Source organism: Caretta caretta, chromosome 1 (genome assembly GCF_965140235.1).
Source record: "Caretta caretta isolate rCarCar2 chromosome 1, rCarCar1.hap1, whole genome shotgun sequence".
Lineage (NCBI taxonomy): Eukaryota > Metazoa > Chordata > Testudines > Cheloniidae > Caretta > Caretta caretta.
In genome coordinates this window covers 255,514,669-255,537,824 of record NC_134206.1, presented here as the reverse complement: position 1 = coordinate 255,537,824, position 23,156 = coordinate 255,514,669, and the positions used below count along the sequence as shown (strand labels likewise).

At 42.7% G+C, this 23,156-nt stretch overlaps 1 long non-coding RNA gene across 3 annotated transcripts; it reads right to left on the bottom strand.

The window, feature by feature from the left end:
- Positions 1-835: 835 nt before the first annotated feature.
- LOC125627818 (uncharacterized) lies at positions 836-23,152 on the bottom strand. 3 transcript variants are annotated; one of them, XR_012666132.1, is made up of 4 exons: positions 22,944-23,152; positions 22,391-22,507; positions 17,742-17,876; positions 836-4,488 (listed from the first exon to the last, which is right to left on the bottom strand). It is a non-coding gene; the product is annotated as an uncharacterized LOC125627818 (long non-coding RNA). The 3 variants fall into 3 exon arrangements; XR_012666134.1 differs by lacking the exon at positions 836-4,488 and adding an exon at positions 14,299-16,665; XR_007354095.2 differs by lacking the exon at positions 17,742-17,876.
- Between the last annotated feature and the right edge of the window lie 4 nt (positions 23,153-23,156).

The window sequence follows — 23,156 nt, the reverse complement described above, 5'->3', positions numbered from 1 at the left end:
GCCATTATACAAACAGTAATTTCCTCAAAATATAAGCACAAACAAAAAAAATATAAATTGTTTCCCAATGTAGTGGATCACTCAACAGGTGCTTGCGAGGGGTACTGACCCAGGCGATCCCGGACGAGCCCCCAAAAATGTAACCCTTCTGCCCGTCAGAGTTGGCAGCAACAAGGGCCGGGTTCAATATCTAGGGGTTCCATTCCAATAACACAATGCAAACCGGCTCGAGCCCCCACCCAGTGACCTGGGACAAATATATACCACCCCCGCTGGGCGCCTCCAAGAGGCAATACTTCCCCTCTCGCAAGCACATAGTCTGAGTGTAGCAAAAGCCTTTTAATAACAGAGAGAAACAATGTGGCATTATGTTGGGGAAACACCACCAACAGGATTCATAACACAACCCATGAGCAAAAAAAAAAGAACCCACCCCAGGCAAATTGGGGCATACCCTTTGGTTCTTGAGTCCAGCAACCCCAAATCACCCAAAGTCCCAAAAGTCCAATGCCCCAAAAGTCTCTGTCCCTGGTCAGGGCAGCCCCAGAGTTCGAAAGTTTATCTGCGGAGCTTTACCTCCCAACCTGGGTGGAAATGGGACGGGGGTAAGAGGCACCTTACGTGATCTGAAGCTGACTGCCCCATAGCTCCATAGCGGCACTCCGCTCCGCCAGCCGCCCCACAAACTCCTTCGCTCCGCTCCACTCCGCTCCGCCAGCCGCCCCACGAACTCCTTCGCTCCGCTCCACTCCGCCAGCCGCCCCACGAACTCCTTCACTCAGCTGCGCTCTGCTCCGCCAGCCGCCCCACGAACTCCTTCGCTCACCTCCACGGCCCACAAGCCGCTTCTGCCATCCACACACTGCTCCGCGTCGAACTGCTTCACCAGCCGTCCCGCAAACTGCTCCACAATATATCTTCAGGCTCCCCCACTACTTAACACAACACTCAGTGATTTCAGCTCTTAGGTGAATTCAGCTTGTAGTAGGGAAGCCCCAGTGCTGGTGCACTGTCAGCCCAAAGTGAGCTCAGCAGCCTATAACTAGACTTCTAATGAAATCAAAATTAGCTCTGATATTCCACAGTGGAGAGAGGAGGAAGTGCAATTAGCATGTAAGGCCCTCACCAAGGGGCCCATGCCACCAAGTATTAATACTTGTCCCCAGCCTCTCTCCATTCACGCAGTTTTGGAACCCATGACCCTTGCCTAGCGAGTGCTACTTAGTTGATGGTGAATCCCTCCATCATAACAAAAGGCCACGTACAGTTCCAAGCACAGTTCCCATAATCAGGGTAATAACAATTTATTCTTCCTGCCCCAATAACAGAGACACTGGGGACCCCACAGCAGCCAAAGTGACCATTTGGGCAGCTATGGTCTCATTCTAGGTGGGGTGGGTGTGCCTATGCAAATGAGATCGGCCCCTGAAGTTCTTTTCCACAACTTGCCACACCTCACCACCAGATGTCAGGGTGGAGCTCATCCTGACACTGCTTACACCTAATTTAATTAGATATGCTCCAGATGGTATACACCTGTACCTAGTCTCACTAATGAGGGTATACAAATAGAAGCCTCCTCCAGAGAAAACAAAAAGGAGAGAGATTAATTAGTAATTCTTTCCCCTTTATTACCAAAGCATTTTGTTAATATGCAGCCAGCTTTGCAGGACAGAAGCATACATTTTACACCTGCATTTTTCTTCTCTCTTTCTGTTTCTATCTCTGGTGAGCACCAAAATGCCCATGTAAAGACAGTATTCTTGGTCATCACTAGCATTTGAACCTGGGCCCTCCAGTGCAGAGGATATAAGTCTCTGTAACAACTGTCATCATGGGGATTGGTCTGAGCTCTGCAAGTCTGTGGTTCATAAGCTGCTACAGAGTGAACTAAAGGACTAGCTCCATTCATGGGAGCAGGAGTAGGCTCTTATCCTTTGTAGGCCAGGCTGAGAGGGGGACACAAAACTGAACAGTGGGATACACTCAACCAGTGTCAGAATTATGAGGGGATTCTTTTGTAACAGTCCTCACTCAGGGTCTGTTTGGGAAGTGTGGCCTAGTGGTCACACCACAACCCTGGACTGCCAAGGGGGTTGTGAGGAGGGGAGCCCAGGCCCTCCCACTCCACTGGGCTCAGACCCAGGGCTCTTTGGGCTACCAGTAATCTGGCAACCAAGACTGATTAAGACTGTCCTCCCTGGGCTTCTTCCTCTTGTCTCCCCCGCTGGGGTCAGCTTAGCCCAAGGCCTTGCCTGGTGAGGAAAGCCAAACCAAAAGAAATAAGAGGAAGATACCAATGTCCAAGGTCACAGGATACTGCCCTCTCTGGTTGTCTCTGTAGTGGAGCCTCCTTTCCCTCAAGGAGAGCCCCTTTTAGGCAGTGGTGTCAGAACCTTTAGGTTTCCCTCTGCTCCGCTCAAATTGTAGGGGGCAGGTCTGCCCACCTCCAACTCTGTCACCCAAAGGAGTTAATTCCCTGCCTTTCAATTCCTCCAGCAGATGGAACATTTGCTGCAGGTGTGGCAGGGCAGAGCTGACTGAGCCCAAAATGATCCCTTAACCCCTTGTTGCCTAGTGTGAGGTTTGTACACCCCATCACAGGAGCCCACAAGCCTTTTGCATCCCTCCAAATTAAAAGATTCTTTTTAAATAACACAGGGGAGACTCCTTAGGCTACTCCCAGCCTCCTCTGTGGTAGGAGAAGTGCATTTCATCTGCTGGCACTGGAAGCAGCACATACAGCTGCCAACGTTTGAAAAGGATTTTCAGACACAATTCCCCAATAAGCCCGTGGTCTGAATAGCTGCTAGGCCCCCAGCATGTTTGGAGTACAATCTGGTGCAATTTAGCTTTTTTCCCTGACTTTTTCTCCAGCTACTTAATGATAGAATTCAGCATAGGCACCAATATAAATATCATAAGCGCTCAGAATGGTGGTTCCCATCTAAGCTTACCCTGACAGAGACCCCCTGAGAATGAAATGCAGTAACATATAGAAGCATAAATACATTAAATCAAGCTTAGTAATGTTTCCTAGATTTTTTCCACCTTTCATTTCTTTAACCTGTTTTTTCTCTCCTCCCATCTCTGATTTATTCTATCATCTCCATTTCATGTATTTTTTCATGTTCACATTCTGTTTTCTCTCTTATTCCCTCTCCCTACAGCTCCTCTTGTTGGGTCTTCTCCTTGAAAGCAGCCTCTCCTTTCCCTTCATCCTTTGGTCCCCTCATCCTTGATTCCCCTGTCATTACTGATTAAGCGCTGACAGTGTGCTTGACACTGCACAAGGAAGACACGGTCGCTATCTCAAGTTGCTTACAATCATCCTTGCTCTCCCTCATATTATGTTGTCCTTGACCTCTCTTCCCCTCACCTCCTTTGGCTCTTCTCTAGTTTCCAAGGAGTCTCCCTCACGTTCCTCTTTTCCTTCACCCTCCTCTCAACAAACCCACTTCCTCCTTTGCTCCCCACTGTGGCCACTCCACTGAGTTTTCTCTCCCAACTGAGATCCATCCTGCTTCCTCCTCATATCTGAGGTGCATTCCCTTATTGTGCCTTCTCACTCCCTCTCCCTTAATCCAAGTTCCCCTCTCCTTTCCCTTCCCTCTTTAACCCAAGAAGGAGGCTGCTGTTGAAGGTGGACAGGAGGCCTAGTCCACCTCCCTCTGCCCATATATTCCACCCATTTCCCCTGAGTGGCTACTGCTATTGTGGAGTAGAAGATGTACTAGCAGATAAGCAGGGGAGCCAGCTCAGCTGAAGAAAGCTGGCACAAAGTGGTCAGAAAAATGAGAAGACACAGACCCACACATGCACCCTTAACAGCAGTTCCCCCAGAGCCACTCATGATTCCCCCATCCACTGCCACAGATCAGTTCAGGGGCCTCCCTATAACAAGAGGATCCATCAAGTATGAGTTTGACTGAGTAAGGATTTGGTCCATGCCAGTTAAAATATTTGTTACTTAAACATTTGTGCACAAGAAATAATAGAGAGGGGGAAATGGCAGGTGGGAGGGGGAAGAAATAAGGAAATAGATTTAAGAAATTGTTTGGAAAATTGGGGTGCCCAGTAAGAACTACAAGCGATTAGAAAATGTAGAACATCTGTGTTTACCCAGCCAAATTTTGGGGAACCTCGAAAGCATTGTGATCAATGAGATCAGCTGATTGTCGGAACACACGAGAGAACACAAGCATAACTTGAATAAGTTCTTTCAGATATTCAGAATACATGGGAGTCACCTGAATATTTGCTGGTTTTTTTCTATCAAAGCAAAGACAAACTAGGAGTGGCCACATCAGCTAAAGAGAAGGATGACTGGAAACAAAATCCAAGGCAGCACCAGCCAATTTAATAGAGTAGTAGATCTGAGGTGTTCGCCTACTTCGGTAAGGCGTACGCTCTGCACTCCCCTCATCAGAAAACTCTCTCTTGCCAAGGAACCTGGGAGTAAGGTTGGCCTCAGTTCTGCTGTTTCTCCTTTCCAAGGATACACGGAGTAGGGATGGAAGCCAGTCAGTCATGTAAAGGAGATAGAACACGAGCAAAAGTAAGAAATCTTCGCAAGTTTAAAGGTAGAACACAATTATGCATGTGCACGTTTTAATTATTTCATCCTCACAATCTGGGAACAGGCCTCATTCAGAAAGATGACTTTTCCCCCCCTTATTTTTTTAAGTGACATTATTTATTTATTTCAAGGACACTCTTTAAGGTCTCCAGTACTATTAAAGGATCTTTGCCTTCTCTGTCTCTTTTTTCCTCCCACAGCTGCACGAAAATCTCAGGGCATAAGATGTGATTGACTTTAAAATGAAAGCTAGGAAAAGGCCTTGAAAGGAAGCTATGAAAGCACATTCTAGCCATTGAGAGCACTAAAATCAAGGGTTAATATGAAGTTAATGATTAAATATATCCAATGAATGGATAACATTAAAAAAAAGTCCAGAGTACTACGGGCTTAGTCTTCCGTTGATTTCAGGGGGACTTCTGCTTGTGTAAAGATTGCAAACCAGGGCTTTCTTTTAGCACACCGCTCTACTTTGTCTGCTGGCGCCAACCTCCAAATTCTATTCTGAGTGAGCTAGGGAACAAGCATTTGAAAGTGATTGACTTACGGGTCAAGCTTGCTTTAGCTTACGGGGGGTGGGCGCAAACTGGTTTGTGCCCAACACGTGGGGTGAAATCCTAACAAAACTCCCGTTGACTTCAGTAGGGCCAGGATTTCACCCTTAGTGCTTAAGGAGACTCCGGGCACATAGACCTCTGAGTCCACATCCACACTGTGCGCACACATCTGCACCAGCCCACACTCTCCCAGCTATGGTATTGGGGCATGTGAGGAGACGGGTCGACCTTCTTCCTCCCAGACCGAAGTCAGAACGCTAGTGCACAGCGACCATTTTGATTAAAGTTAGTGACTCCGGCCCACTTTCAGGACTAGCAGGGCAACCTGGGATGGGGAGCAGGGCTGCAATTTACTCAGACGTGCCATTCCCCCATATAAGTCCCATGCAAATTGTCCATAAGGGACCCTGCTGTTATCACTCCCATGTTCAGGCATTCTAATGTCAGGTCTTTTTTTCCCCTTCCATTTGTTCAGTCTTTGTTATTGCTGAGTCTCCTCTAACCAGGTGGGGTTGCATCCTGCTCTGAACATGGTCAGGCGTAGGGGGTTAGTGATCTGATCCCCTCCCACCCAGAGTTCCAGAGTCAGAGGCCTTTCCCTGGGAGCATATTGTCCCATTTTGCTCCGGGCTCCATCAGCTGCACTGTGCCTACTGAGCGCTGCTGTCCCAGGGTATTGTGACTGGAGTGGCAGGGTCAGAGCCTGAGCTGTGCATCTCAAGAACCTGACAGCGTAGAGGGACTGCGACAATTGTGGCTTTTGTGCCAGCTGTTGGGCTGCTCCAAAGAGTGATGTGGCCGTTGGTGTAAGTTTGAGAAGACCCATGAACTGCTCTAACTAACAGCAGCACTACCCAGCTGCCTATGGGTTGCCACCTACAGCACACCCCAATGCCAAGGGCTGCAAGGGGGCACTGTACAGGACTGTGCCTGTACCTCTGCTGAGATGGAGAAATTCCCTGAGGGGTTGCTTCGATCCCTTTACAGCCCATTTGGGGCTGGAGTGATATAAAGGGGCAAGAACAAGGGCCAGAATTTGGCCCAGCGTCTCTAAGATAACTTCGCTCTATCCCATGAAAGGCCTTAAAAATCAGGATCTGGATCTTGAATCATAGTCAGAAGTGAATAGCGAGATCGTCATGTGATGTGCTCTTGGAAGGTTTTCTTGCTTAAACAGTATCTATCTCAGAGCAACTCTACGCTACAGAATTAAGTCAACCTCAGTTACGTCAACATACAGCCACTGCAGTAATTGAATCACTTGTACATGTCTACACTACGCTTCTTGTGTCAGCGGTGCGCGTCCTCACCAGAAGCGCTCACACCGATTTAACTTTTATGTGGGGCATTGTGGGACGGCTTCTGAAAGGCAGCAACAATCAATGTGAGCAATGCAGTGTCTACACTGACACTGTGTCAACCTAAATATGTTGACCTAAGTGCTATGACTCCTACAGAGGTGGAGTTATTAAATCATGTAGTGGGTGAGTTATACCAGTAGGAGCTACATTTTAGTGTAGACACTTACAGAGTTAGGTCAACATAAGCTGCTTTACGTTGACCTAACTCTGTAGCGTAGACCAGGCCTTAGGGGTTTATAGGGATGCCCATCACCATGGTATCTGAGCACAGCATTTATGTTGTACAACCTGCAGTTCCTGTGTAGGTTTCACCACCTTCAGCGTTGGATAGTATTGCAGCAGGCCAACTGGGAGGCAACAAAAGATTGGACCACAGCGAATAGGTTATTATCTGAAAAATGGGCACCATCTCTTGGCAAATCAAAGGTGGGAAGAGGCATTTCTTATCACTTTTGCTCTGTGAGTATCTAGAAGCAATGATGAGACGAGCTGGACTCTGAGACTAGACACTGTATGCTACTTTAACAACTGGAGGGAGGTGGGAGTAGATTGAGGCTTCACTCAGAATCTAACTGGTTCCTCAAGACAGTGTGGTTCAATAGACAGAGCGGTTCAGTAGACAGAGCACTGAATTGAGGATCAGGAGATCTGAGTTGTGTTACCAGATCTGCTATTGATTATCGTTGACCATGGGCAAGTCATTTAACGTCCCTATGCCTTGGTTTCCCCGTCAGGAAATGGGAATAATAATGCTTCCCCTTCTGTGTGAAGCACTTTGAGATCTACAGAGTAGGAGCAGTGTATGGATGCTAAATGTTATTAAAATGTTTTTCTCTCTTGCTACTAACATCACCCCCATCTTATGTGGGTTAAGCTTGAGAGAGAGAGCGCGCGCTGCTTTTCATCCACATCTGCACCTCTTGCAGGCACTGAGATCACTGTGTGAAGGGGTTGCTCCCTTATGATGAAAAGGAGCCAATTAAAGTTCACAGACCCAACATTTATTCTCTAGCACAGTTAGTGCAATTCTTTTAGTAAGGAAGGTTTTTTCATTGTTGTTGAGCAACAGTAGTGGCAGAGAAACCTTCCACCATCAGAGCTAGTAATTGTCCTGGCTCAAAACTAATTCCTGGAGAGGGACAGAGGGAGTTAGCCTTTATATAAACAGCAGATTTAATTTTCTAATATTAACAACTCTCTGAGATAATCAAAGCAGTAATATTCAATGAAATATTAAACAACACAAGTTTTACATGTCGAAGTATATTCAGCTACACTGTCTGCATTGCTAGTATTACTGACTGGATTTTTTTTTAAAGCTTTATTTTCGTAGTGCTCTTTTCTTGCCGTTAGAATCTTCACCCTAGTGAAATTGTATATAGGTAACGGACACTTAACTCGCTCACACAAGGATGTGCAATTTTTCTTCTTTCTGAAGAACAGTTTGTTCTCTTTTATGAGGTATTAATATATGTGAGCCTATTCCTGATGGTTTGCTACTGCTACTCGGGTTTCTCAACATGGGGTGAGAGCCTCAGCTAATGTAAATCAGCATATTTATATCAGCAGAGGGTCTGACCCATGATTTGTTGTGATATTGAAATGTAGCTCATTTCTTTAATTTTTGTGTTAAAAAATTACTTTCTTAAGAAGGATATATTTCTAGCCCAGATCCTGTACCCACTGATGTCAGTTGAAGAATGATCAGACCCTAAAAACTGGGATTAGGATTAGGCCCTCTCAGGATTAGGCCCTAATATAAATCTTATGCAAAAACTAAATGAATGTTACCATTGTGAACTGAACACAAAAAGGTCAGGGATGCAAAATTTAAAGGGACACAGTCAGGTCAAATTTGTCCAAAAATGTCCTTTTTGTAAACTAAACTTTTGTAAATCTTAACATTGATGGAAAACTTTCTCTTTTTTTTAAAAAAAATCTAAAGGCAAAGATTTTAAAAACAAATAAACATTCCCATGCCATGCATGCAAATCAGATATTGCAGCATTGCACTATTGCATGATAACATGAAAAGCTGCAAAACGAAGTGAAGATGGTTTAGTCTACTCTCATTGTCTCAACTGAGAGAAAGGTAAATTAAACAAATAGTATAATCAGTGAAAAGCAAATTAGATCTTTAAAATTCTTCCGGTTTTAATAATTTAGGCCCTGATCCTGCACAGGGATTCATGCAGGCATTAAGGTTTGCCCAAACAGTTCCTATAGCAGGATTAGGGTCTAAAGATACTAGTAATTTAGGTCCCATTTTAGCAAAGCCCTTGAGCATATGTTTAATTTTAAGCATGTGCTTAACTCCTATTGAAACCATGTGCCTAAATGCTTTGCTGAATCAGAACAACAGCACCTGAACCTGCTCCAATATTGCCAACCTTAAGGCTTTTCCAAAATCATGAGTCAGGTCCTCCATAACAAATCATAAGATTGTCCTAAAAATCATGAGATTTTAAAAAAAGAGTATCGCTTGTATTCTTTTTATTTGCCTTCAGGTTTTTTTGAACTTTTAGGGTTTCCATTTTCAACCTTTTCTATGCTACCATTAAGGCTAGAAACTTACTTCTTTCAAAAATGAAAGCTGAAATGTCTCACATAATCCCATGACTCTAAGAGCTGGAGCTTTAGGGAAAACACCAAATGTTATGAGACTCTTGATAAAATTGTGGGAGCTGGGACCACTGCTACTCCCATTTAAGTTCATTGGCATTTTGCCATTGACTCCAATGGAAACAACATTGAGCCCTGGCTGGGACCTGATACCCAGAACATTTGGCTTTAGAAGGGCCAACTTTTGATAGAATTCAAGGAAAACAATTTTCTAGAAACAGATATTTTTTCCTCAAAAACAGAGGCTAAATTTTCCTATAAAGAAACACACAAATCACAAAAAGTAGAAACCTAACACAAGGAAACTAAATTACAGCTTTCCCCTCCTGGAACATAATGGGAATCCATTTAATCTTGCGTTTTAAAATGTCACTCTCATTAGATTATGATATACTATATTGTTTTGCATGTATCATTCATTGTATGTGAATTTTTATTTCCCTATGAAAGCCTTCCATCCCCTTACGGTGTATAGCAAATGCAAAAAAAAAAAGATCATTTTGAGTTGTTTCCCTTATGATGATTTATTTAATGACTTTCCACTGTGTGCTGGGCTATCAATATATAATTTAAATAGGTCATAATTGTCTAGCACTTTGTTTCCTATTCATTCTCTGTACACATTTGAAAAGTAAAGCTGAAGAAAATAATAAAGAGAGTGTGGCACGCTGATGATTTCTGACAGGGATCACACAGTCCCTCTAAATTGATCTTTAAGCCACGTTAGCTGGCTGTATTGCATCAAAATGTATTTGAGGGATAATGTTCATGACAGAACAATACAAGAGGCAACATACTGTATGTTTTTACATGCATTTAAACTAAGTGACTGGAAATGTAGGATAACTGTTAAAAGATGTTTATTGTAAATATAGGGCCTAGCCCCGGTTCAAGCAAAACTCCCCATTGATTCTGTGCCCCTGTGGGACGGGCAGTGGCACCAATCCAGAAACCCTGATGATTCCCAGCTGATCCATGCACATCATGGGGAATCCACAGGAAGCCAGGGCTATCTGCTCGGAAGAAACCTCATGTCTCTTTTATAACGTTGGCTCGAAGGGGTCCCCCACTCCCTAGTGCGCTCGTTCCAAATATGGTTTATGTTGGATTTCAGTGGTGCTGGCCTTTTGCACAGTGGTGAATTTCACCCAGGCAGAGTTACTTAAAATTCTCTAGAGCAGATAAAGCTAGATAGGATTTGCTGCACCCTACTGAGGTCCCTGCACGACATTTCTTGTAGTATATTGTTCTGCATGCTTACTGTGCACAATAACCTATACTTCTGTAAAATACTTGCACCACCCACTTTTCCAATTAAATTCATTTCAGTTTGACAATTCAATTTCAATCGGCTAATAACAGCTTTTTTTGCTGTTTTTTAACATGCAGCATTTTAAGAAAGGATGCACCTTTAAACTAACATTTATGGAGATTGTATCTTGCTGCAGGAAGTCATATCTTCAATGAAGTCTAATCTACTTTGATTAATAATTGATGACAATTTTGCATAGGCAAGTCAAAAAGAGAGAAGACTCTTTCTATTGATCTGAGTGTCTCAAGTAAAAGAAACAGATGAACATTTTCGCCTCTAGTTGTTAACTATTGATATGGCTGCAACACTGAGTTCAGCCTGTTTCATGAAAAGTGTGAATTCAAGATCAGAACAAGACCAAGAGTCTAACCTTGTATTGTTTCCCATGTCTATTTAACACTAAATGGATGACAATCAGCCAGAGAACCTGTGTAATTGGATAGCTTGAGAATAGGTGGAGTATGGCATTGTAATCAACGTACTAGAAGCAGAGCTATCAAGTGGACATTTATACAAAAGAGAGAAGTCTAAGGACCTTGGGACAAGTAAATTGTCATCGTTCCAGTTTACAAAAGTGGAGGATCTGCCCCCTTGTTTCATCAGTTTCCTTGCGCAGTCCCTGATCCTGCAATTCACTGTGTAAGAACACGGCAGTGCGCCCCAGCACAGCCCCATTCTCTGAAATGAGGCTCCATGCAGACGCAGCAGAGGGCCTGCACACAGTGAATTGCAGGATCGCAGCCCAGTCTTGCGTTTCCCAAAGTGAATGAAGTCAGTGGGAGTTTTGCCTGAGTAAGGAGCACAGGATCAGTAGTTTGTTGTGTTTGCTCTTCGGGAGATATTTGCTACCTATTGGGAAGGTGTATATAATGAAGCAAAGGACACGTGGTGGGGGAAAGGAGGTGTTTCAGCTAATTCATATTTGATTACAGGAGTCAAGGGATAGGCAAGTCCCTAAACTAAGGCCCAATTAATCATTAACACATCATTGTTTCTGTTATAAACTATGTAAAATTAAAGACAGACAGGTCTAATTTGGCCCACAATGCAAGGTTTTTTAAAAATAAGCTTTTACTAAGTCTAAGACCAATAGAAATATTAAGTCTTTTTTTAAACTTCCCAAATTCCAGTGGAAACAATTTTTAAACAATATTAATTTCCCTTTAATGTTTGCAACAGTGTAACATTCTACTAGGGTATGGAATTTATGTACAATTTTAAAAATTACGCAAAACAAATCACTACCAAAACAAAATGTGACACTGCACACACAATTCTCCTCTTGGGGAGAGGATAAAAGAAAGAGCAAGACTCATGTGACAAATATTAGTTACATTGCACAATACACTACTAGAAGGTGCTCAGATCCTACAGTGATAAGGACAATATAAGAACCTGAATAGAACAGAATATAGGAAGTAAAAATCTAGCTGACTGTAGGCTCACTAGAAACAAAAGTAGAACAGACTAGTTAGATCCTCTTTGAGGAGGATCATCTTTTCCTTATATGTTTATAGAGGATCTATAAAATAGGGCTGTAGCCTCCACGCACCTCTGCGATACATATAAATAATAATAAGTCTCTTTTCCCTGTCCAAGCTGAGAGAACAGCAGAAAGAGCACAAATATCTCAAACAGTAAAAAGCAAGTGAGATATCTAAAGTTTGTAATACTTTGACACCATGTAATGTTTTCCTTTATTTTGGATGTTTTTATCCTGTACCTCTGCACCTGTGAGATTATTCTAGTCAAAGACACTTAGGCAGAGAGAATCATGTTTACTGGTGATATGCTTAGCTTCTAGAAAGAACTGCATCACACCTAACAACAAACATTTCTCCAAGATCTAATGGCCTATATCTTCAGTTAAACAAAACTGTAAAACTACTTCTAAAGTGCCATCTGGTGAATTCCAACAATATTGGAGCAAGAATTGGCCCAATGAGGCCAAGCAAATTCCAGTTGAAGTCCATCAGTGTTTTGCCACTGATTTTAATGGGAACAGGATCAGACTCAAAGTCATCATATTGTACATAATAACTGGTCCGATAATAACTTGGGAGATTCAGGGTAAATGGCCCAAGTCTACCTCATTGAAGTCAGTGGCAAACCTACTATCAACTATAATAATGTGAAGGATGATGAAGGAGGGTTGGCCAGTATGTGAACAGACTGATGGCTATGCTTACTCAATGGAAAAACAGGACTTTACTGTTATTGTTAGACACTACAACAAACTAATCACTTTGACTGCTGTCCGCTAACTTATCATATAATTAAATACATATGTATATGTTATATTTTAAGATATGTAACAAAAAAATTCTCTATCCTGTGACACCCTGTACCACATGTTCACCACTTTCATATGGTTATGATATGTTTGGTACAAAGCATGCCTTGTAAGGTATCACTGATAACTCATAAGCTGCTGAACATTATTGTCCTATTAAGATGTGTGTAACATCAGTGCATGTAAAATTACAAAATCTTGCTATATGACTGTTACTGAATTATGTTGTAGTTCTGGGTAATGCCCACAAACTAGTTTTTCAGAGACAGTCACACGGGCAACCCCAGACAGGTTTCAACAAAGCCAAGTGGGCTATCACTTACTTAAACAGCCATTCTTCAGCAACGGGGAAGTATAAGCAAGAAATTTACATTTCCTACCAGGTATGGTGTGACTCGCATGTACACAGTAGACTGTTTATCTTTATCCTGGTGGAGAGGCAATCCTCAAAGAGAGGAGGTGGGTATAAAGATAAAAGACAGTGACCTCCACAGGACCCTCTCCTCTCCACCTTATATCTCTCTGCTCGTAACATCAATGTATAACTGAAGAGCACTGAACTAAGCAGAGTGGTTCCAGACTGAGTGGAAATCCAGAGTGTGAATGAAGAACTGTGAGCTGAGAATTGCTTGCAGCATCTGGTGTGGTGAGAATGAGGTTTGCTTCAAATCTTGTTTAGCTTGGTAAAATTTAGGAATTAGCGTGTGGTTTTCTTTTTTTATTTCTTTTGTAACCAATTCTGACTTTTATGCCTTGTCACTTATAATCACTTAAAATCTTTCTCTAGTTAATAAACTTGCTTTATTGTTTTATCTAAACCGGTTTATTTGATTGAAGTGTTTGGGAACTCTCTACTCAGGCCAAAAGGGCTGGTGAGTATTCATTATCCATTGCTGGAATGACAGACTACTTATGAGCTTGTACACTCCAGTGAGCTACAGAACGATACAAGATCCACTTTCTGGGGGTCAAGGCTGGGACTGAGGGATATGTGGGTGTCACCCTATATATAATTCATGGATAGCTGGGTATAGCATTCATGTACTCAGCTGGGAGTGGCTTTACATGATGGTGGCTGAGTGAGCGAGCAGAGCCTGGAGAGGTTTGCTGTTGCTATATTATTTATATAGCTGGAGAGCTAAGGGAACACAGCAGTTCAGATTACACCCTAGGGAATGTCACATATCCTCATCCAAAATAAGTAGTGGTTCACATTTTAGATTAAAACAAAATATTAAGAAAAGGCTTGTACAAAATGCTATAGACAGTGCTATAGACAGTTTAATATTTAGTATAAAATAAGTTGTCATTTGGGTCTAGTAAGGGATGTTTATAACAATCTCAATGTGCATGAAACATCCTCTCAAAATGATGTTAATGAGAATTTATTGACAAAGCCACCTGCTGGTTATACTCCTTTAGATCAAATGTCTTTGGCTAAAGTATGTGTGCATGTGGGGAGGAACTTTTATGGGATTTAAATCTTATAAACCAAACCAGGAGAATAAACTAAAATCTAACATAAAACAATGAGAGAAACCCTTGCATTATATACAAAAATAACTGTGCTTGGGAACTGACACAAACCTATAGCAGCAGGGCTCAATTTGACCAGCTGTTGAACATTTTGCCCCCAGTCTAGCACATGTTTAAATTTAAGCACGTGCCCGTGAACCACCAAAGTCGATGTTTAAGTGCTTTGCTAGATCAGGACAAGAATGGTTTGCACCAGGCAGGATCAGGTCCTTGTTGAGCAGGGATTTAAAAGGACAACTATAAGGTATTAAAGTGGGCAAACACTTCATTTCCAGATCAAAGACAAGATGGATATGGGAAATACTGGGACATGACATACCTTGACAGATAAACTATGTGAGAGAGTAGCTGGAAAACTGAGCTGACCGACAGCATGGTGCTGTGAGTCAGAACAAGGACATTCCAATCTGAAAGGTTTTCATCTTGTTTATACGTTAGTCTATGCACTTAAGGCTAGAGCTGGTTTAGCTGGACTTATTTTAGGGATTTATCTAGATGCTTATGGCACTGATTGAGCAAAGCATTTGCTTAAATCCATCCAGCAAAGCATGTGTTTGAGAGCTTTGCTGAATCAGGGCCTAAATTCTGCTTCACATGCCTTTCAATGCTCTCTTTATTTTCTGCCCTCCTGCCAAATAAACCCTGCTTTTATTTAAGATTCCTGGAATTAGATGTGGTGGTTTATACTGGATTTACCAACTATCGGGTTCCCAGAGAGAAGGAAAGTGAACTCTCACATTGGAGGAGGCTAAGGACCAGGGGGTAACTGAATTTTTGCTCGAGAGCAACAGGGACTGCAATCCTCCAGCAAATGGTGCTACAAAGAAGCAGCTGTCTACTTAAGGGAGTTAGGCTCCTTAGTCAGGTAGGTGCTTTTGAAAATTTTACCTTAAGTGACCTGCCCAAGATCATACAGGAAGTCTGTGGAAGCAGAGAATTGAATTCAGCTCTCCTGAGTCACAGGCTAATGCTCTAGCCACCAGGCCATCCTTCTGAAGACCAGTCTGTGTTTGTCAGGGAGCCTGATGGAATGACTTCATGAAGTACCAGATCTGGCCCAGAGAGCACCATATAACCTCAAGGGTGCCAGGCTTAGTTACAATATCCAACATTTGCAATTCTTGTGGTGCTGAAAATTGTTTGCAGAAGGGATAGTGGACCGGAGAGTTCTTCCACAGTAGCTGGGAGTTCCTTCCTGGGAACCAGGGACTTCAAAAAGGGGGCAACACTGGATATGATTCACAGGGAAACTATTTTTAAAAACTACAAACTAAATATAGATTTGTTACTCCTATAAATGAGTCACAATTTGCCAAAAAAAATGTTTTTTTCTAATGTTGGTACAAGTGCCACAAACAGGAAACCCTAAAAGTGCCATCACAGAACAAAGAGGGATGGACATAAGCTATTAGAGATTATTATGGTTTCTGCTGGCTGTATTTCCCAATGCGCATAGAAGACACCCATGCAGTTACACAGGTGCCTTGCACTTTCTTTGTTGCACTGCACAATGTGGCCACATCTCATGTGAGAAGCAAAAACAGTAGTTTGTAGGTAGTGGAGAATCACATTCTTCAGTGATATAAATACAGAGCAATAGTAAGAGAAATCTGAAGAATTTTTGATAGTATCCTGTATATATATATATATATATATATTTTTTTTAAGAGAGTCAGCTCAGCAGGCCCACATTCCATGTAGTTTTTTTCATTAATTCATTATATGTGTACAACAGGATGTGTAAGATGGTGAGTTATAGGCCAGATCCTACGGCAGCAAAAGAGGGGAATGGTGAAGATGAGCATGAGGGAAAGATATATAACTGAGCAAGAGGCAGCTCTCCTCCTGGGCCAAGTACCTATTATTATGCCTTCGGTATGCAGGAGTAACAAGAAGAGTTTGGGGTCCTGTGCTGGACATAGGGACAGTCATCCACCATCCTACACTGTCCCAGCACATTGTATCCTCTCTCTTACCAGGCCTAGACTAGACCAATGGGAAACTGGACATTTGTCCAATGACCATTTTCAGGAAAGGGTCAAGGGGCAGATGTGTTTACTGCGTGCAGCTTTGTCTCCAAAAGGGCCTTTTGTCTTAGTAGCAACTGAAGCAAACACAGGTCGTTCACTCGAGAGAGAAACAGCTCCCTCTACTGGCTACTGAGAAAGCCCCAGTGGAAAAGCAGGCAACCTCAGTGCCAGTTGTTCTCTGCTGCTCCTCCCCTGACTCCAGGAAGGTTCACAGTTCTGAGGCCTTCTGTCTCCACATGAGTCAGGAACCATCTCAAGGAGGCTTGAAAGGATATGTCTGTCGTCTGTCTAGAAGCAGGTGATTTGTGGAGGCAGGGTGGGGATGTGGGGAAAAGAATGAATTTCTGAGCGTAGCCAGGAGGAAACAAGGGAAATCTGTGAGAGAGAGTTGGGGAAGGAATGAATATGAGAAAAATTAGCATTTCTTCACACACACAGTGGCTAGACTGGGACTGACCTCCATGTAGGTGTACAAGGTCTCCCCCCATAACTCCCCAGATGGAGGCCACACGCATTTGTAGTCCATGTGTTCTGCAGCACTAGCCACCCCCCAACGGGATGGGTAGGGTCAGAAATCAGAATCTTTGTTTATTACATGGTAGGGCAAGACTCAGAGTTTCCAAAGGATCCATCCCTCATGGAGAGGGGTATTTGTTCCCCAGCAGAATGAACAGGGAGTTTGCTCTTCAAAAGCTGTGGCTCCCTTAAGGTGAAGGCAGCTCTCAGGGGACCAAGCCCATAAGAGTCAAGTATCAAGGTTATCTTCACAATGGCCTTGTGCACCCACACTGCCTCCTGGACCTCGGGTCCAGTGAAGCCATCTTACCAGGGGATCTCTCTCCAGGTGGTGCTCCCCAAATTCCTCTTCATGTGAGGCCAGGCAAGTTACCTGAACATCCACGTTACTGCTTAGCAGTAACAGATAACAAGCTATTGTCACTATTTTGGCATCCAGGAAGCCTCCAACTAGCTCTTCATATGGGACCAAAAGGGTTAAGTTCACTCCCTGATGCATACACAGAGATCAGTCACGTCTACTAGAGTAAAAATTGCTCTACTTCTGAACCTCATTGTTACCTCTGCTGAAGTTCAGATAAATGCCACAGCTAGTGTTCCACCACACCAGTTTTTTTTTTCCTAGCAGCATAACATATTTGTGGTACATTTAAGAGCTGTTTAACACTAATGGCAAAGGCCTCTGGCTATGGTATGAATAAGCTCTCTCTTTAATAGCGTGTCTTCACAACAGAGTTACCACGTTATAGCTTGAGTTCCCACTGACTCAATCCCCGTCCACACACACACTAAAAAACCTTGTGTGGGGGTGGTAGTAAAATAAGTTGGCTGGCAAGATCTGGGGTGTGAAGCAGACCTTGAGCAAGCTCATCTCATCAAGCAAGCTCACTATCACAACCTCTCTGTAGTGTTTGAGTGTACATTTTTCAATCTACCTGGTTTTCATATTTTCCTCTGGAATTTTCCTCAGAGTGGTCTTTCTGTGACATCTCCCTGCTACACAGCACAGTAACTGAATGTACACTGAGGTAGCATGAAGGAAACAGCCTGTTCAGTTTGGTGGGTATGTCCTGAAAAAGAACCGAAGTGAACAGGTGAGGAAAACTCTCTTTCCATTTCATTAAAGAGAGGTACATAAACATATTTAGATGCTTTGGAATAGCCTAGTGAGCCCAAGGGAAAACCCTGGCTGGTAAAGGAGGAGACTTTTTGGCATTGCCCCTCCTCACAACTCTGCAGAGTAACTCAGACCATGGTTTATGACCAACATGGGGAAGGAGCGTATTGGTTGCCCTCCCCTTGTTCTGACTCAGAAAATTCTTCCTTCTCTGCAGAGGAAGATTTTTGTTTGGCTTTGAAGAGTTTTTCCTAGATTCCCTAGGGCTTTATGACCTTTTTCTCCTTCTTAAATCTCTTGGGAATTTGGTTCAAGGAGGGGAAGAGGAAGGAATCATGGAACTCTACTCTTTTTTTCCTTTGCTTTGTGGGGCATTGATGACCGTAGTATTGTAGCATCCTGATACCCTGCTCATCCCTCCTCCAAGGCTCCCTGAATATAGTCCAACTAGATCTCTTTAGTCTCTCTTTTCAGGTTGAGTTGTATCTGCCTGGGTTAAAATCTCATCTCCTCTGTCTATAGTTAGAAATACTTATTTGAGAACCTTTAGGGGCACCCTGCTGATGGGTCCCTCAATCAATACAACAGCAGCAGAAAATGTAGCTGTATCCATAGGGCACTTGGGGGGAAATCTTCCCATCCATAGTCCTGCAATTCACTTTTTTGATTAGAGGCCGCCCCTGAGGGGGGAGCTGTTCACTCACTGTGGTAGGAAAGACCAACTGAGGAGTAAAATCAGCCTCAGTAGCTCTGGGTCTGATCCAGAGAATCTTCTTTTGAGACTGACAGGCTGGAAAAAAAAGATAAATACATGTCCTCGCTGCATGGGATTCAGGCAGGTTTTGCCCATAGCTCCTCTTTTTCATATCTGCCTTCCTTGGGTCTGCCAATTTGAGTTGCCCAGAAGTGAGGGACCAGGATGGGGAGGGCTGAGTGGGAAAGGAGGAGTAAGCAGGACAACGACTGGGATTTAATGCAGTGCAGAAAGGGAAGCCAGAGGAGGGAGGTGACGTGTGTGAAAGGCAGATAAGAATATAGCACTTGCAATGTATCACAGGTGGGAGTGGGAGGAGGGGCAAGATGGATGGCAGGGAGGCTAGAGAGGGAGAGGATGCAGTAATCCAGATGGTGGAGGACCAGACCAGACTTTGAATGTTGTGACCAGGAGAAAAGGCTGGACTTTAGAGCTGTTGTGGAGGAAGAAATAGTGAGATCTGGCCACAAACTGGATGTGCTGTGGGAAGCACTGGCTTGTCCCTGGCCCATGAAGGACCACGCTGGGTTTGTGGGATTTTTAAAGAAGGTGTGAAAATTATGGGATATGGATGACATTGTGGGTTGGAGACAAGGGCACTCTGCAAAGTTGATCCCTCGTTCCCAGTCACCGTTGTGTGATTTGTTTCTGCTCCACCTTGCATTGCCAAAGCTTCCTGGATGTTGAGCTGGACGGTGTTAGGTTGTGCACTGCACTGGGCATCGACACAAACACTCCTGGTGAGCATGTGCAGCGTTAACACAAGAAGCCAAGAATGCACACGCACAAGTGAGGTACTAACTGCGGCAGCTTTATGCTGATGTAACATGTGTTGGCAAAACTTAGCGTAGGCTTGGCCTCAGGGGTAAAAACAGTAAGACACAAGATGGTGACTTGCTTTCGTGAATACTGATATTAACCTAAAAGCCAAGATTTAGACTTTAGATGTGATAGTCTGATTAGGGGATTTTCAAAGAGAGATCAAACTGGGTTTATTGCTGGACCCTGAGCAGCAGATCATTTTAAAGAAGAGTTAGCAACATCATGCATCAGTCAAGTTAGATGCCAAACAACTGCTGCTTATCTCTGTAGATGCAGGAAGAAATCCTTGGAATGAAGAGTTAACTATAGGGATTGTGTTCATTTCCTACAATGAAGGGAATCCAGCTGTAGAGATTTTAATTAATGGAGATCTTACAGGGAGTTTCATTTTGGCTGGAGGGGCCTATCGGGGTTATCCTATTTCTTCGGATATTTTCTGTGGCTGTGCGATCATTAGCACTTGCTATGAAAGGTAATGTTGGAATTGGGGATGACAGTATATGAGGGATGGTCAATTAAATGACAAGTATACAACTGACAATATATTTGTCTCTTCTCTCTGGATTCTGTCCTCCCTTATCCTGCAGGGAATTAATAGAGTGGCTGGCTACAAAATTAATCCACCCAAATAAATAAAGTTAAAATAATTGGTGGTTCCTGCAATAGATGTGCACAGCTATTTTTAAAATTAAACTAAAACATCTCACCCCTTTTCAGTGTATTAAATATAAAATAACATGTGGATATTAATAATAACGGTCTAAATAAACTGTTTTTACCTCTGCTATAAAAGCAAGGACGCTGCATTTTCATTCCACTCATTATTTTCTACTAGTTTTCATTAAATAATAAGCCACTTATATGTCAATGTCCTTGTTTTTTCCAGGTCTCTACGGATCAGGGGTGGGCAAACTTTTTGGCCCAAGGGCCACATCTGGGTATGGAAATTGTATGAATGGTCATACAATTTGGATCAGGCCCTGATGGTTTTGCCTTCTCGGTCACTGATATGTAGACTGAGCAAGAGTGTGTCCATTACTAATCCCTGTAGTAGATCGCCTACCTCCTGCTTGTTTTGTAACCATTTAGCACCCACAGCCAGCTTCTCTTACATAGTCAGCTGTTTATCTAACTGAGTGAAGGTATTTGCTAAGCTTATGCATTAATCTTTTATATGGTATTGTATCAAAAGTCAACTGGAAACCCAGATAAACTGCTTCACTCCGATTCATTCTCATTGACTAAATAAGAATGAAGCTGTTTATTTGGGCCTCAGATTGACTCAGATAGCTCAGTCCAGCTGATTAACTATGACTACCGTCTACTTAAAGTCATATGGACTTTTTCCATCTGAGACTGACCAACGGCTGTCCTGCTTTTTCCCTGACCAACAACTCTTGACCACAGGATGGGGACCAGAAGTGAAACTGCAGTATGGAAATTAGAGGAATAGATCAATAGTTTCCAGGTTCTTCCTATTAAATATGATAGTCACATATTTGCTTCCCTCCAGTCTAGTTCTCTCTCATGGGCCAGATCATCAGATGGCATAAATCAGTGTCTTCAGTGAAGCTAGTCTGATTTACACCAGCTGAGGGTCTTGCCCCCATGTTCCTAGGACAGAGTTAGAGTGCCAGACTTCAGACGTCTATATTTCATCCACTAGAACTTTCATATTTCCAGCTGAAGGCCATGATTTTAGATGCTCTGAATTTCTCTCTCTTTTCAGCATCACCATTAGTTTCAATTACTTTTGCTTTTCTCTTCTCAAGAAACTTATCTTTTCATTCACTCTCCTTAAATTGAAAAGGAGTACTTGTGGCACCTTAGAGACTAACCAATTTATTTGAGCATGAGCTTTCGTGAGCTACAGCTCACTTCATCAGATCTAAGGTGCCACAAGTACTCCTTTTCTTTTTGCAAATACAGACTAACACGGCTGTTCCTCTGAAACCTCTCCTTAAATTAATCATTTCGTTCTCCAGCAATATCTGCCTCGTCAGTCTGTCATCAAATCCCCCTCAAGGGCACTATCATCTCTTACTGACCTCCTGCTCCTTTTATATTTATGTAAAATCCTTTTTTGTTTGTCCTTTGCTATGTTGTTCTTCTTCAGCTTCTTACATGCTTGTAATTATATAACTCCTGTTGATTACCCTATTGATTTATAGGGATTTGGTATGCTCTCTTTTGTAGCCCCTTGTACTTTCCTGGTCACCCACACTAATTCTCTCTCTTTTCTAATACGTTTATCCTTGGAAGAATATTTGCCAGCTTCCCTGTCATTTTCCTTTCTGTGTCCTTCCCACACATTTCAATTTGCCAGTGTGATTTGTTCAGCCGTGCATCATTTTTGACAAAATTTGCTTTGCAACAATGCAACATTGTCTTGCCTTTTGGGGACTTGGCCTGATTCTAAATTTGTAATTCAATTAAACTCCAATCACTGTTCAAGAAGTTTCATGACATTCATCCTTCCAACTACCACTTCCACGTTACTTAGCATAAGGCTGAGCTCATGCAGGCTCTTCTCTGTCCTCTCTTCTTATTCAAGCTCCATGCAACTCCCAATGCCTCTATCCGCTGGTAAATTCTCAAAGTCAAAGGCTTAGGATACTTCAGATACCTGCTGCTCCCCTTTCTAATACATGGAACAAACCACAGCCTCCTTCATTACTCAGTCAAGTATGGTTAGAAATGTGGAATATACACAATAAAATGATGCAAAGAAGCAAAGCCTGTTGGGGTTTGAGGCACTGAGTAATGCCTCCCATCCTGTGGGAGCTCTGCAGAAAAACAAACCAGCTGTCTGGATTGAAATCATGAGCAATTAACAGCAGTTTCAATTACCAAGAACAGAATCTTATAAATATTTGCAAATTATACACTACCTATTTTCGCACAAACAGTTGCAACCCTTGAGACAGCTCCTGCTAGATCTGCAGAATGTTTTCTAATGGTACAAAAAGGTCAAGAATCCAAGAGATATCCCAAAGCTCTCTTCTTAACTAGAAGAAGCAAAGAAAATTCTATATTATGCATATATTGGTACAAGAACGACAAATAGATATTATAACAGATGATTGGAAGAAAAATTTGCCAAAATTTTCACATCACAACATGCATTCCAAGAATTCCTATGGAAAAATAGATACCCACTATTTCCCAACATTCAGTAACTAATAAAGACACCACAGATTGCCAGACTTCTGGCACAATCATAGCGAAAAAGGGACCCACTCACATATCCTCTGGTCATGTATTAAGAGCGCATTTTGGAAAAAAGAATGCTATTGCATAAAAATAAGATATTTAAAATTTTAAAAAATCCCTTTGGTTTTATTGTTGGTACACTGTACAATGAAGGAAACGTAAGGATCATACTTGTAAAGATTATTGCAATTGTTAGGATTTAATTATTGATAATATTGTTACAAATCATACCTGTTGCCAGATGAAAAAGCATCACCTCGTGATGGCTGCAGCAGCACAAACCTACCATAGATAAAAATATGCTACAAGCACTCAATAATGGATGGAATGAATCATCACCTCCCTGTGTACGGGGAGACTTTGGCAAGCCGGTAAAGTGCTTGAAACCACTATGGCTTATTGCTAAAAGCAGCCAAGTCAGCAAGCTTAGCTTAACCAAGGGGG